This window comes from Podarcis raffonei, chromosome 4, assembly GCF_027172205.1.
Source record: "Podarcis raffonei isolate rPodRaf1 chromosome 4, rPodRaf1.pri, whole genome shotgun sequence".
Taxonomy (NCBI): domain Eukaryota; kingdom Metazoa; phylum Chordata; class Lepidosauria; order Squamata; family Lacertidae; genus Podarcis; species Podarcis raffonei.
In genome coordinates this window covers 33,710,257-33,725,572 of record NC_070605.1, presented here as the reverse complement: position 1 = coordinate 33,725,572, position 15,316 = coordinate 33,710,257, and the positions used below count along the sequence as shown (strand labels likewise).

The following is a 15,316-nucleotide window of genomic DNA, read 5'->3' as shown; positions in this document are numbered from 1 at the left end:
CAGATGCTCTGTGCTGCAGGCTGTTTTTCTGCATGGAATATGGTCACCGCTACCCCACAGATAATCTCCACATCACTGCAAAGCATTCCTATATCTAATTTATAGTGGCACGGAGGCCATACACAGGGTCCTGCTCAGAGTACTCCAATGATATGTAAGGTAGTTGGTAAGAAGGGACAGGGACTTATTGTGCCTAGCACCTTGTCTCTGCTCTCCCTCGAAATCTTCATTGTGTGCTTTCTTTAATACATTCTGGAAAGCATCTAGAACTGCTGCTTTTACCTGTTGCTTTTAACATGATTTGATGCTGCTTTTCTCAATTTTTTGTTATGGGCCTTTTTCTTATTTCATATACAGTGGTACCTCGTATTGCATAACCTCCAGGTTACGGAATATCTGGGTTATGGCCACAGCAAACCTGGAAGTGTATACTTCAGGGTTTCGCCACTCACGCATGCGCAGAAGCGCTCTGCAGATGTGGTGCCTCTAGTTACGGATTTTTCAGGGTGCGCATGGCACCCCGAAATGAATTAAATCCGTAACCAGAGGTACCACTGTATTTGAGCTGCCTCATAAAGCTTTCTGTTAAGATGTGCTGGGTTCCAAAATCAATAAATAATATTTCGTTTTCTTCCCTTCTTCCCAACTGGTTATTAACTGAAGTAAATAAAAACTAAGTGCCTTTGGTATATACTTGCTATTACACATTAATGGTTTGTCGCATGAACATAGGAAGCTGACTTATCCCAAGTCAAACTATTAATTGACAGGGCTCGATGCTGTCTCCTCTGGCTGGTGGGCAGCTTTACAGGGTCTTTCAGGCATGTACACCACTGGCTATTCATTTCGACACATCTGTATTCCACTTTTTAGCCAAAAAAGCTCTAGAGCAGCTTATAACTCAACGAAAAGCAAACCACTCCATGCCTCCTATCTTTCTCTTTGCTGCAGCCTGCTCAAGGAAAGGTAAAGGCACCTGGTTTCTGAGTAGAGCTCGCAAAACAGTCTTGCTCATCTCCTCTCTCTCTGCTACAACCTGTTCAAATGGCTGCTGCAAAGTGGTGGATCTGGGAGAACCAAAGGCAGCTGGTGCCTCAAAAGAATTGATGTGATATCCCTGCTTCCTTTCTCTTCCTCTGCTGCAGTCTGATGTGATTCTTTTAAGTGCAAATGCCGGGAATTGAAACTGGGGCTCTTCTTGCATGCAAAGGATATGCTCTACCAGTAGTCCCCTTAATCTGACCCAAAATTACATAGTAAAAACCAGATTTGGGAATATTTCACAATGAAACACTCTGCACTGCACTAACTCATGACCCAACAATTAGAGCCTCTTTTTATTATAACAAGCACTCTTTTTTCAGCTCATAGAACTGAGTAACAGCAATAATATCACAACTCAAGGCTACAGCAAACTTTCATAGTAACCAGGGCAAGGGAGCCATTAGCGAGTAGAACCTAATAGAAATATTTGGTAGAGATGGTTTCCAATGTGTCAAAGAATAGGAGAAATGTATTAATAGGATAAGTTTAAGTCTGCCCTGTCTACTTCCTTGAAAAATATGTTTTAAGAATATTGAACATGCAGAATGTTCTTTCTTCCGGTATAACCAACTGAAACAAAATGAACTACGGACTTTACCTACCAGATAAAGAATATAGATACAGAGAGCATGGAAGAGCTTTGCATTATTATCAAGACATTTATAGCACCAAAATAAAATATTTGCATTTTAAATGAAATATGCTACCTCACCTTTTTAATGATCTGCTGCACTCCTTTGCATGGGAAACAGTTAACAGGATATGGTCTGAAGGCACATGCCTGGGCCTGGTCAGTGTTTGAATGGGAAACTTTCTGGAAACCCTATGAATACTACCTTGGGTTCCATGATGAAATTAAGAGTCTCATGCTCTACCTATTGAGCTATGTTAGAAAAGGCATGTGGCAAAAAAGGGAAGGGGAAAGCTGCCCTCCTCACCTGCCCTGGCCAAAATGGGCCAGGAAGGATTTGGAAGAAGCTTCGCCAAGGAATCCCACAACCACCATCAAGAAGATACAATTTATCTACCCATGAAGAAAAAGCCCCCTGTTCACTTATAATTTAAAGATAGGAAGAAAGAAAATGAAGGCGAAAAATACAAAGGTTACCCTATGTCCCTGAACTCCCTTTCCTAAATCATTGTATATATAAAACTGGGTCGTTTAGATGAGAGGCATCAGTCATGTTTTGGAATAGGAAAGCAAACAATTTTCATTCTATTGTGCACTTGTATTTGAAACCAACTTTTCTGCTGTGACCCTCTATACTTACCCTGTCTGTTGCTCTAACCAGCAACATGCCTTTTCAATCTGCCTTCCTGGGGTCTGCATTTGATTACAGCATTCATGTTCTATTTAGATTCTTTTGTACCATGCCCTGTGGTGCTAGTACGAAAGGTGTTATTTATAAAATGTAATTCTGTTGTATTGCAATTTGGATTCAAAGAGGACAAGTAATATAAAATACTTAGTTTATTTAATAATTTCTTGGATTTATTAAATCAGGATCTTTACAAGATTAGTGCTGGGAGGTAGGAGGAGGTTATTAACTAATAAACAGGCTTCAGGCAACCCCTACTCCTCTACAGAATATACATTATTTAAACAGTTTCTCTTTGGAGAACCAAGATGTGCATCCAGCTCAAATTTCTCTTCCTGTTTTTTGTTGTTGTTTTATAAGCATCAAGAAACAGACATTTGTTAAGATTTCTTGAGCTTATATTAGTTTCAAACAGGTCATTTGCAATTGTATTTTTCTCCCTTGCAGTAGTATTTGCGAAAAATCATCAGAGAATATCATATATGTCTGCTCACATATATACAGTTGTCTGCTCACTGGGAAGCTTGTGGCTGGCATCAGAATACTAGGGAATTATCAGAATTCTAGGGAAAATGCCATGCATGAAGCAGCACAATTTCATCAGCTACTGCTTTTTAAAAAAGTGTTTGGGATTAAATCTTAATGTCTTCAGTGGCACTCTTTTTCAAATAAACATATTTAGGACTGGGGCCACCCTTGCAGAATCCATTGCTGTTTTAGCTACTATCATGCAGGCTGTAAGTCCCAACAGTTATAACAGCATTCCATGCAGTTTTGCCCTATTCCAAGGCCACTCTGTCTGCCTTCAGAATCTCACCCTGCCCTGTGATATATATCTGCCTGCATAATATTCTTTAGCTGTCCTTACAGAACATGTCTGGGGCCATATAAAAGGCAAAGGCAAAGGACCCCTGGACGGTTAAGTCCAGTCAAAGGCGACTATGGGGCTACGGTGCTCATCTCACTTTCAGACCGAGGGAGCAGGCGTTTGTACCCAAACAGCTTTCTGGGTCATGTGGCCAGCATGACTAAAACACTTCTGGTACAACGGAACACCGTGACAGAAGCCAGAGCGCACAGAAATGCTGTTTACCTTCCTGCCACAGCAGTACCTATTTATCTACTTGCACTGGCGTGCTTTCGAACTGTTAGGTTGGCAGGAGCTGGGACAGAGCACGGGAGCTCACTCCGTGGTGGGGATTCGAACCACCGACCTTCCGATCGGCAAGCCCAAGAGGCTCAGTGGTTTAGACTACAGCACTATATACATTTTATAGACTCAATAGTGTTGGTAGCTTGTGCTAAAGCAGCAGTAAGGATGACACCTGGATCCTTCCCAACAGTGGCGCAAACTAATAATCAAACTAACCCCCAAAATATGACAATCTCCCTGACCTAAATAGGAACAAAACTGTTTTGCAAGCTACACCTAGGAAATTTTTATGTTTTATGTTCTTCTTCTAAGTGTGCCAAACCCTTAAGCTGGATCCCCATGAGCTGCTGTGCCAACTGTAACTAATTAGAATCTGATTGACAGTTCATATTAAAAAAAAGAGAAATGGAAGTTACTTGCTTTGGAAATTTGAATGGTATCTAAAGTAATGTAGAATAAAATTATTTTAAATTTTGAAATTAACAGTTGTATGTCGACTGAAGAGCATAATCCTATCATCACCAGTCTTTATCTCATTCTCATGCTGTGTGTTGTTTTTGCATCCACCTTTAAAATCAAAATTATCTCTGATCCTAAATCAAATGTCAAGTAATTTGAGTAAGTAATTTTACCCATTTAAAATGAAGTGAAGCTTGAACTTGGGCAATTGATAGTCTGTTAATTTGTCAGTAGAACAGGGTCTTTCGAAAAAGATATGGAACTCTAATATGCAAATATTCGAAAGCAGCAAGTCTGAATTTATTTCAAAACGCTTGTTTTAAACATTTTATTTTTATATCCATTTCTGCTTGAGTGGAGCAAAACAAGTGGAGCGACAGAGGAAGGCGTTTTCATTTCAAATATTAGGAATGAGCCAAGCTGTGGTTTGGGGTCAGATTTTCTTAAAATAATTCTGGCTACCAAGAGCAGCTAACAACAACTGACAGTTAAATTGCCATTGATGTTGTATATCACTTTGGGTGCCGCTGTGGCAGAGCATGCAACTCAAAATGAAAAAAAAAGAAAAGATTACATTAAAAACACTTTAAAGCATTGGCCTAAATCCACAGAAACATGTCGCCACATCATAAGCTGACTTAAAAATACACTACACACACCACCAACTTGGGGAAAAGTCAAAAGCATTGTATAATAGGGAAGAGCTGATAATTGGGGGGGGGGGGGACGAGAAGGAAAAACACAGCTGGGCCAGAGCAAGTCCTAGCAAGCACCTAAATGAAGCTGTCAAATCATGCCCCATATTCATCTACCACTACAGCTTTTATCTTCTGTGGCAACTAAACCGGAACCTACCAAACTGAGTATAACACACATGATTTTTAATGAAAGAACCGGAATAAGTGTGAGAGAATGGGGAAAAAAAGCCTTTTAAAAGTATAGATGATTGGAATTTTTTGGGCCACAAATTCTGGGAGTGGGGCAGAGAGGGAGAAACCATATTGGCCTAGAAAAACAAGACAAAATGTTCTGTGTTGCCTACAAAAGTTAATGCCAAGGTAAACTGATTAAACACGAAATGCTTATCACATATTGGGCTAAAAGTGGCCACATATCATGTGGGGTTTTTTTGCAAAGCAGGAATAGCAGGGCATGAAAGCTTGTGGAGAAATATTGTCTATAGGAATTGTGCTTGGCGGGATGGAGAAGCTTCTTTATGAAAGCCAGCTACTTCAGGCTGAAAGGCCACACCCAAATACTCCCCAAATAGTTCAAGCAAGAAAGCACCAATCTGCCAGTAGAGTTTCTTGGGCTATCTTGCCCCTTTTGAATGATCATGGTACTCGGTCTTAAATCTGTCCCAATATATCTGTTTTACTGCTGTTGTGCTAAAGAAGATGACTCAACAGAAGGGGGAAAGTTTCACAGTAAGGCAAGAGTTCTCTAATCTTGTCATTGCACAGCAGAGCTCCTCCAGACAATTCAGAGCCTACTTTAGCTTCGGCAGGTTTAACAATCACTTAATGGGTGGCCACAGGCTGCTCCCTTTCCAGCCCTAGGAGGAAGGAAGTGTAAGAAACCTTCCTCCTGTCCAGCAGCCACAGACTGCCAATGGGGTCATGCTGGATTGAGTCATCTGCAGCTGCCACACAGCTGCCTATACTTCAGCTGGCCAAGAGTGGACATTCTGACTCCTGGCTGAGTCTAAAATGAGAAAAAAGGAAGGTCTCTATGTAAGAATAGGCAACTGGCAGCTCAGGAACTGAATCTATCCACTCCATGTTCCCAGTTGTTAGCCAAACTGTGACAGACTGAGAGCCTCTGCCACATTTGATGGTTTGCACAACTGTTTGCACAAATCACAAAGACAATCTTGTGACAGGATGTTGTATTCTATAACATCATCTAATTTAATTCATTTAACAGAAAGCATAAAGAGTTGTCAACTGGCAAAAAGACAAGCCAGGATTTCTGTATGTGTTCTTTAAGAACAGAACAAGTAGCAGACCCACAGGTACAGCATAATGAAAATCCAGAATATTGCCATTCAGAGAGGAGGTGCAGAAGGGAAGAGAGAAAACCTGGGATTTTAATATCATAGGATGCAATATACCTGCATAAGAAAGTGAAGTGAGAGCAATACCAATAATTAATTAATTACAGTAATTATTACCAACACAGTTGCTATGTGGAAAATCTTGATTTAGAGCAAATGTATAATTTAAAGCAATTATCCAAAGGTTTGTTGAGTTTTACACAACTGTGAATCTTGCCATTGTTTTAAATGATTCAGAGGTAGTTGGTCTGAAACTGTGTCAATTTTGACAATTTGTACTTCACTACTACGCTCTGGATCAGAGTCACCTGACACATGTGAGAATTACTACTTTAAATGTAGAATTCAGATGAAACTTGGAAGGGAAGAAGGAATATGAGATTAAACTAACAAATAGAGAAGAAAACTTGCACTAAGAACAGAAAAGCCACAACATTTCACCCAACACTTCCTGTTGGCTCCAAATTAATTAATGCGGATCTAAATTTAAGAAGAAAAAGTATACCAAGTCAAAGGACTACTTTGAATCTGTGTTCCTCAAAAAAGATTCTCCCTGGAAAATTAATTTTAGACTTTCTATTGTCAAATGCATTTGAAAGCTATTAAAGAAGTATTTTTAGATGTATGAAAAACATATGTTTTGAACGATGTTGTTTCTCATTTACAAACCTGTTCTTTTTGCTACGCAAAGTATTAGTGAGTAACTTGTACTCGGAAACGTTCAGTTCAGTTTGTATCAACATTGCCATAACGATACTTTTTCCACTTAAGATAATGCATGCTCAAATACGTATAAAAATAGCATGTGGTCATATGCAATGAAAATGAAATCTCTGTGGTCATAATGCTACCAGTTCATAGACTTTAGGGCCAGCAAATACTTTTATGATAATTTTGTTCTTCCATATAACAAGCATAATTCCAGTTCCACCCTGCCACAGCACTTTCTTATACTGTGGTACCTTGAACTGGCTGATGACAGTACTGGTGCTGAGGCTTCATATATTTCACAATGCCAATGAAAGTACATGAGTAATATCTGGGACAAATCCAAACCCATATCTAGTTAGCCAGTATTTGTAGATTAAGCAATTTAAAACGTGGGATTCAGGAGGCAAATAAGGAGGCTAGAGTAGAGATGGTCAGCCAAAATACCAAAGTACAGAAGAGATGCAAGCTCTGTTCATGTGAATAAGGCTCCTGTCAGTGGAAAGTACTTTTGGAACCAAGCTGAAAGGAAAGAAGGCCACGTTGACATGATGAAAAGCCAAGAAGTCAAAATAACTGTTTACTGAATCAATCAACAAGAGAGCAGTTAAAATTCTGTTGGTGGTATACAGATCATTAGGGCAAGAATGCAGTTAAGAGCAAAATTCTATAACAGATACTAATAATATAACATTAATAAGATGAACCTGACTCCAATGTTAGACTCAGGCATGTTTGATTCATACAAAATTAATGTTCACATGTAAAGGGTTGGGTTTTTTTAGCTTTTATAAGTTTCATTTATCTGTTTATTTTGGATGTTGCTTTTACATATCTGTTGTGGGGTTTGGTTTCATTTTTACTTAGTTTAATGTATTACAGAACAGCCCTAAACCACTGCCAAATATGGCTGACAGGATTTGGGCAAGGCTGAAGTGACCCTTTCCCAGCAGAGAGGAGCTCCACAGACAAGGCAGAACATCTGCCCTAGAGGTCCCCTGCTCGATAACTCGGTGGATGAAGCACTAGAGCTGGGGGTGTTCCCGCTAGCAGTAGCAGCTAAAACAGGGTATTCTGTGGGTGCTTTGGGGGATGTCCTTGAATTTGCTGCATACAGACCCCTTTGCTTCCTTGACACACGATCATATCGGGCCCTCAGCCTATAACAACCTAGAGATGGCCAAGATACTTTCCATCTCATTGGGAATTGAAGTAGTATCAAATATACACACACACCATAAGCCCCAGGAGAAAAAAAGAGGAAAGCTGTTGTCCCAGCTGGAACAAGCTGACAGGACTCTGAATGCAGTGTTGCCCTTTGATCTCCCTACCCATCCAGCACAGATTGTTCGGCCCATTCTTTTGTAGTGTTTTTTATTTTGTTTTTTAAAATATGTTATTGTAAGCTACTTTGTAAACAACAATAAACAGGAACAACATTTTTTATTCTAAATAAGATACAGTAGTACCTCTAGTTACGAACGTAATTCATTCTGGAGGTCCATTCTTAACCTGAAACTGTTCTTAACTAGAGGCGTGCTTTGGCTAATGGGGCCTCTTGCTGCTGCACCGCCAGCACATGATTTCTGTTCTCACCATGGGGCAAAGTTCTCAACTCGAGGTAACTCTTCCAGGTCAGCGGAGTTTGCAATCTGAAGTGTTTGTAACCTGAGGTGTTTGTAACTCGAGGTACCACTGTACTCATTTTAAAAATGTTATTTCCCTTCTCATTTTGACCTCTAAGAATTTTGAAAAGGCTGCTCCTTGGAAGTTTTATAACCATCAAACCAAGCCAGGTGACAAACATACAATTTAAATGATAAAATGAGGGTTAAGGGAACAGGAAAGCAATGCACAATGGCTCATCCAGTCCTAAACTGTCATCTCTGTATGAATTCACATGTACTGCAGACAAAGTTGTTATTTTTCCCCCAAGTGAAATCCTTAGGCTGGATATGTTCTTACTCAAAGAGGCAAACCAGGTTATATACCATTGAACTCCCTTCCCCAATTGTCCCTACTGCTCATGTTCAAGAACAAACAGCTCTGAATCCAAGTTCTCACCAGGCCAGCCTGCCACAACATGCTATGGCATCTTCACCATTTCATTTGAACTGCCCTCAAAAATCTGAAACATCCTGGGAATTGACAGATATGCATCGCTAAAGCATCGCTTCCTATCTGGCATGAATTTACAATGGACAATATTGTTATACTACAGGAATGTCAGTAGCGTTTTCTTCCTTTAAATTTCCCAATGACTGCAAGGAGGAGTTGAGTCACTAGGAAGTAACATGACTCTTTAAAGCAAATAAATGACTAAGCATAGGCAACTTTTTACTATAGACATTTTTTTTGGTCTGCAGTCAGTAAAATCACTGTTTCTGTTAAGTCACTTGGCTTCTGAAAGGTAGTATCATAAGGTAGCGGCTATTTCTAGTGCCTGGAAATATTTTTACACTGCAGCATGGAAATATTGGACCCGCCCAAAGGACCGGAATGGCAATGTGTCTGCTCCAAGCACTGGAGTCATTATTTTCTTCCTCCTTACATGGTAAGAATTAATACTCTGGATGATGCAGAAGGTTTGTTTTTTTTAACTTTCCAGAAGCAACAGCTGCAGAGCAAAAAAAGCATCCAAAATCAAAACAAGCAAAGGGGACAAGTATTTGTTAACTACCAACTTCGTGAAGGCAAAATTCAGAATGAGTTTCATGCAATATAAACGACATGCAAGAACATGAGCCAACACTTGAAAGGTGGAAAGAAAACGCAACACTTCATCTTTTAGTTGCAAGAATAATTTCCATCATGCACCATTCTCCTAGTTCATATTGGTCCACTTTAAGCAGGTCTGTAGCTGTTGAAACTGGGGCACCTATCTGCAGGCAAAGCTATAGAAAAGATACAGTAGTAATGTAATTTTCAAATACAATACTGGTTGAAAGTAATAAAAGTAGCTCATCTCGGTGAGTTCCAACATTATTTTTATGTTTCAGATATTTCTTTTGAAAGTATCACAATAGAAGCAGAAAATATATTCAAATGTAGCATCACCTTACTTCTAGATTGAAAGATCCTAGATATACTATTTCATATAAAATTTGCACTTCACTGGCTGAGGATAGATGCAGTGTGCCTTTTTAAGGCTGTCATGATACACAAGAAAAATCAGGACACTGACAATAACATACAAGAGGATAACATACAGTAATTAAATATGTCCACAGTAAGCCTCCCAGCAACCCGGGTGGCCAGAGGAGGATGGAGTGTTGTCTCCAAATGGTTGGGCAGGGCTGGAAGTTGACTCCAGGCATGGATTGTGCTCATGCCAGGCAGCAATCACCACTTGCTATCATACAAAGGAGGGTAAGGACTCCTTGCCCCAGGTCATGGAGAAAGTCATGTCTTATTTTGCATTTAAGTCAGGGATTGATACATTTGCCCCTGCATAGAAAGCTGCCTTATACTTAGACCATTGGTCCATCTAGTTCAGTACTGCCTACACTGATCAGCAGTAGTTTCCCAGGGTTTCAGACTAGGGAAATTCCTGAAAGTGAGGCCCTTGATTTCAATTCCCATCCCTTTCTGACAACGATACTGGGGACTGAATCTGATACCTTCTACACACAAAGCAGATGCTCAACTACTGCCCTGTGGACTCCTCCCAAACATGTCATTATTTACCCATCCTTTCCTCTGCCAGCTGTCTTGCTTACATATATCAAACAAATAACCACTCTTGGTAGGAACTAATATGCTATGTGACCTTGGCCATGTCATCCCGAACCTCATGTCCCAATCTGTAAAGTAACATAAATAATACTGCCATACTTCACCATAATAGATTGGACTTAATTTATTCATGTGGATTTAAAAAAAAGCTTCTGGAATAAATAAAACCCTCTGCAAGTACTTCTCAGATGTCTGAATTGTAGGACAGGCTTCAGTTTTTAACAATCTGATCCTCTGCATGTTTACTCAATAGTAAGTTTCTCTATGTTCAGTGCCGCTCACTCCCAAAGAGAAGGCATAGGATTTCAGCCCAGCTGAGAAATGGAAATATATAATTTGTTCAAAGCTTGGCTAGAGACTAAACTCTAGTCTGCAAAATGAATAGGAAACAAGTCAGTCATAATATAATTGCATGCCTACTAAAGTTATCATGATAACTGCTTCTCAGACCCTGGAAAACTAAATTGTTCTGAACTAAGAAAAATTACATTTACCCTCATTATTCAAACAACAACAACAATAATTTCAAAAGACAGACTTACATATAAATCTTAATTATATTACTTAGAAGTAAACTCCACATCCAAGGGACTTCTTCCACACAAATACCTTTATGAGCAGAGTATTACTTCAGTTTGTTGGCACAGGAGAAAAAAGATTAGGAGGAAACACTCTAGGGCTATTTTACCATTTTTGTATGTTTTCTTGAAACTTAATTATTTTTTGTGGCTGATCCTTAATTTAATTAACTGTTAGCAAATAAATGCTACTTAATTGGGCAAGTTATAAGCCACTGGCCAACCAAAATTTGTAATGCTGAGCAACTTAAGAAGTATATCTATTTAACAATCATTCTCCTATTTTCTACAGAATTATTATATCAAATAATAAACAAATAATAATTACAAATACTATAATTATTTGTTATTATTTGTTATTAATTATTAATTATTGTAATTATTTGTTATTAATTATATCAAATAATAATAACATTATTATTATTTTATTTCTCTGCCTTTCCTTTAGAATGTTTAAGGAGGTTAACAAAATCAACACTGCACATCAGAACTGTGCAAAAATGTCATTTCAAAAATGTCCACCATATTTGCAGCCGGATAAATAATGATGGTGGTGGGACAAAATTTTACTGAATTTCTCCAGGCAGGGAGAAATTATCCATCAGGTTCTCAGCAGTGTGGCTCACCATAAAGACTGATTTTTGTGTAAATAAATAAATAAAATAATAATAATAATAATAATAATAATAATAATAATAATAATAATTTATTTATACCCCGCCCATCTGGCTGGATTTCCCCAGCCACTCTGGGCGGCTTCCAACAAAATATTAAAATCCAATAGTCTGTTAAACATTAAAAGCTTCCCTAAACAGGGCATAAGTGGTTAGGAGCACCTGCATTTTGAATTGTCCACAATGCTGAAGACCTAGAATCATTTGAAGGCATTGTTGGGGGGAAATCTCATTAAGTTTCTCGGGAAAATGTCACCTGAAAATTTCAGCTCAGCTCACACAAAGCAATTACCTCCAATGAATACAAAATGATAAAAATGAACACCTTAAGAAGACAATATAATGATAATAGTCCCTCCAATAGACAATATCCAGTGTGCACAGAAGAGATGACAAACTGGGGGAGAGTCTTGACTTCAGCAAAATATATTATTTGTCCCCATTTTATAGAATGAAATGGTAAGACCAATTTCTTTCTTTTTTCATTTTTGTTCCAGAAATGGGAAGTATTTTACTTCTGACCTACAACATGTTGGAACTTATTCATTATGTACTGAACACATGTGACTTAGCCTGGCTTAACCCCCCCCCCCAAACAACCTGTTTGATATTCAGAGCAGGTAAAATGGACTGTGGGCATTATTATTCTAACATAAGTCAATTTTTTTCAAAATTGGCTTGCAATTCCAAAGTGATGGAGGTCTCACAGAAGACACGTTGATTTCTCCACCAGCCCACTGTCCCATGTAGTATCAATATGGCAACTTTAAAGAGGAAAACTGACAATTTGTGCCCTCTATAGGAAGAAAGCACTTGAAATTTCTAGATATAGTCAGATGCCTACATTCCAAAACACAGGAACCTTTTATTTTGTGGAGGGAGAAAACTGCTGGGAAGAGGGTAGAGAGACAACGAAAGTTCAGACTATGGCAAAGAGCCTCTATAATGTGGGAACAAGCTTTGTGTTCTCTTAGCAGCTAAAATCCACAATGTCCTTACCCTGTTTTTCAATAATAAATAATAATAATAATAATAATAATAATAATAATAAAAAAAAAAAAAATAAAGTAAATCCTATAAAATTATAAATCCTATAATGGAGCTTACTCTCAATCATGTAGGTACCTCCAGATATTACTGCCATACTTTGTAATCTCTGAGGGCTGATGGAAGTTATATCTCAGCAGCACTAAATAGGGTCATGTTGGCTACCTGGTATATAGGATTGCACCTTAAGGCCTCAATATAGTGAAGAAGACACAGGGGATTCTGAGGTTACTCAAAGGTCCCCTACACATACACCCCCATGTTGTATTCATTTCTATATTGAGATAAGTTTTTGTTTAGGTTTTTTTCTTTTTACAAAAGTATACAATTCATTCATGTATGCTACCTATGAATAATAGTTTGTAAACATTTATGATCAATTTTATGACAGGTGTGTTTCCATATCCTTCTGTCTCCTCTCACAGGTTCCTAAGATAACAGCATCTATTTGCAGATGCAGTTTTTACATACATCCTCTCTCATGACAAACACCTCCATTAGTACACAACAGGAGAGCAGAAAGCTTGGAGGCGGGGGACAGAAATAATGAATACAGATGGTAAGAATGGGGGAAGGCACTGACCTTTATCGCCACTGACGCAATTAAAAAAATGAAGACTAAAATGAAGACAACCAAAATAATATTTCTAATATGCTACGTTTTTATACAGTACTTCACCCCCCCATGTCGACAGGCCTACTACCAACTGTACAAGTGAGGCCTGGTCTTAAGATGCTTTTTGAGACACCACCCCCACAGCACTTGAATTCCATTAATCACCCATTTTTATATAGTGTAAATGCCTTGGTCCTGCAAAAAGAAGGTCTCCACATTCCTGGAAGAGGTTGCATGACATAAAGTTTAGCATGAAAAGTTAAACCTTTAAAAAAACAACCTCTTAATACGATGAACTGCTTCTTTGTGAAGGAAAGAGACCAGAATGTCAGAGACAGCCCTTGCTTGCTCTGCATGCATATATCAGAAGTCCTGCCTTCACTAAGTGCCTGTGTGTTCTCTTTGGTGCACAACGTATCAATCAGCCCAGGTGCTTCAAAACCCCTCGAGAAGCGATTTCTTGCAGTTTTGAAGAGAGTTAGCAAACTATTTCTATTGTAACTGCTTTCATAAGAAAGCCTGTCATCCCAAGTCTCAAGCAACACTTATGTAAAAGTTCAACTGAGATCAAACGTGTATTTATGATGGGGGGGCGGGTTGTGGAGGGGCACATTCCCCAATTTATATTTATCTACATGCTCCAAGATCAGCCAAGACCTTGAAATTCATTTCATTTGTTACTCATAGCAGATTTGAGCTTCAGTATGCATTACATTAGCCCTCTGGTCTGATTAAAGCCTCTCTCCTCCCCCGGCTTTAATCTCTGCATGCTGTTATGTGGAAGGTGCCAACTTCAGAACAGACAGTTCTGTAGAGAAGGACATTTAAAAAAAAAAAAAGCAGCACAGCACTTTAGCAAATTTAAACAACAGGACATGTGATCAAAATAATTCATAAAGGGAAGGGTTTTATTAAGTCATTTCATGAGCACACAATGCCCTTCTTGCTTTGTTTTCTTTTTAAATAAACCTGACTTTACATATGCCAAGGCAACACATTTAAATACAATATCACTGCACATGCCCTAAATGCACAAACTAGTTCTTTCCTCTCATTCCAGCCCTGCTCAACTTTTTCTTTCCTTTCTTCATCCCTAGTTTTGGAATAACGCATGTTTTCTTTCCCCGTTAAGAATTGCACTCTCTCCTCCCCTTCCTTAATAAAGAACCATAAAACAGTGAAGGCGTGTGCTTAAAAACCCAGCCCTTGCTCAGAAAAGCAAAACAAAATCTCATACCAAAATCTAACTCCCAAAGAATCCCTCTGGCATAAGGAACCCTGTTCTAATCTTCCTTTATCAAACTTGAGTGATAGCTGCACTCAACAACTCTGGACAGAACTGTCCTGTTTCTCAGGCTTTCATCTCCCCTCTCCCCGCTGAGTTGGAGGGGAAAGGATACAGTGCACATTTTCACATTCTCTAAGTCTGCAGTTGTTTTTATATAAGAAGCAATTTGTTTGGGTCATATCAGGTCAAATGGGAAGCCTGCCCAGCTCTCGGTTTTAAAGGGAAAACATACAGAAAGACACAAAAACACAGCAGTTTCCTTCATTAAATTCCGCTCTACCTGCCATGGGCATGGAGCCACAATGGAATTTCCCACCCTGGCTGAGAGCTGCACAACTTTTATTTTTAGGGTTTTTGGCATTTTATAGAAAAATCTTATTAGTTTGCTTTTAAGTGAACTTTGAGGCAAAGGCTATAAACATGAAGCATAGATGTGATTTTTAATAAATAAATAATACATAAATAAAATACAGAAGGATTAGAGTCAGGCTAAATCTTAAAGTCCTTACCCAGGGCCTGATTCTTACCTCCTTTGGCCTGCCATAAACTGGGAATAGTTCCACTAAAAGCAACGGTACTTTATTAGATTAAAATCAGCATTAAGTAATAATCCCTTCACTGCTCTGAGCTGCTTTGCAT

General features: G+C 38.8%; 1 protein-coding gene across 6 annotated transcripts in view; it reads right to left on the bottom strand.

The window, feature by feature from the left end:
* Positions 1-15,316, bottom strand: part of ZBTB20 (zinc finger and BTB domain containing 20) — a 484,288-nt gene that overhangs the window by 189,220 nt on the left and 279,752 nt on the right. The gene's annotated exons all lie outside the window — the stretch shown is intronic.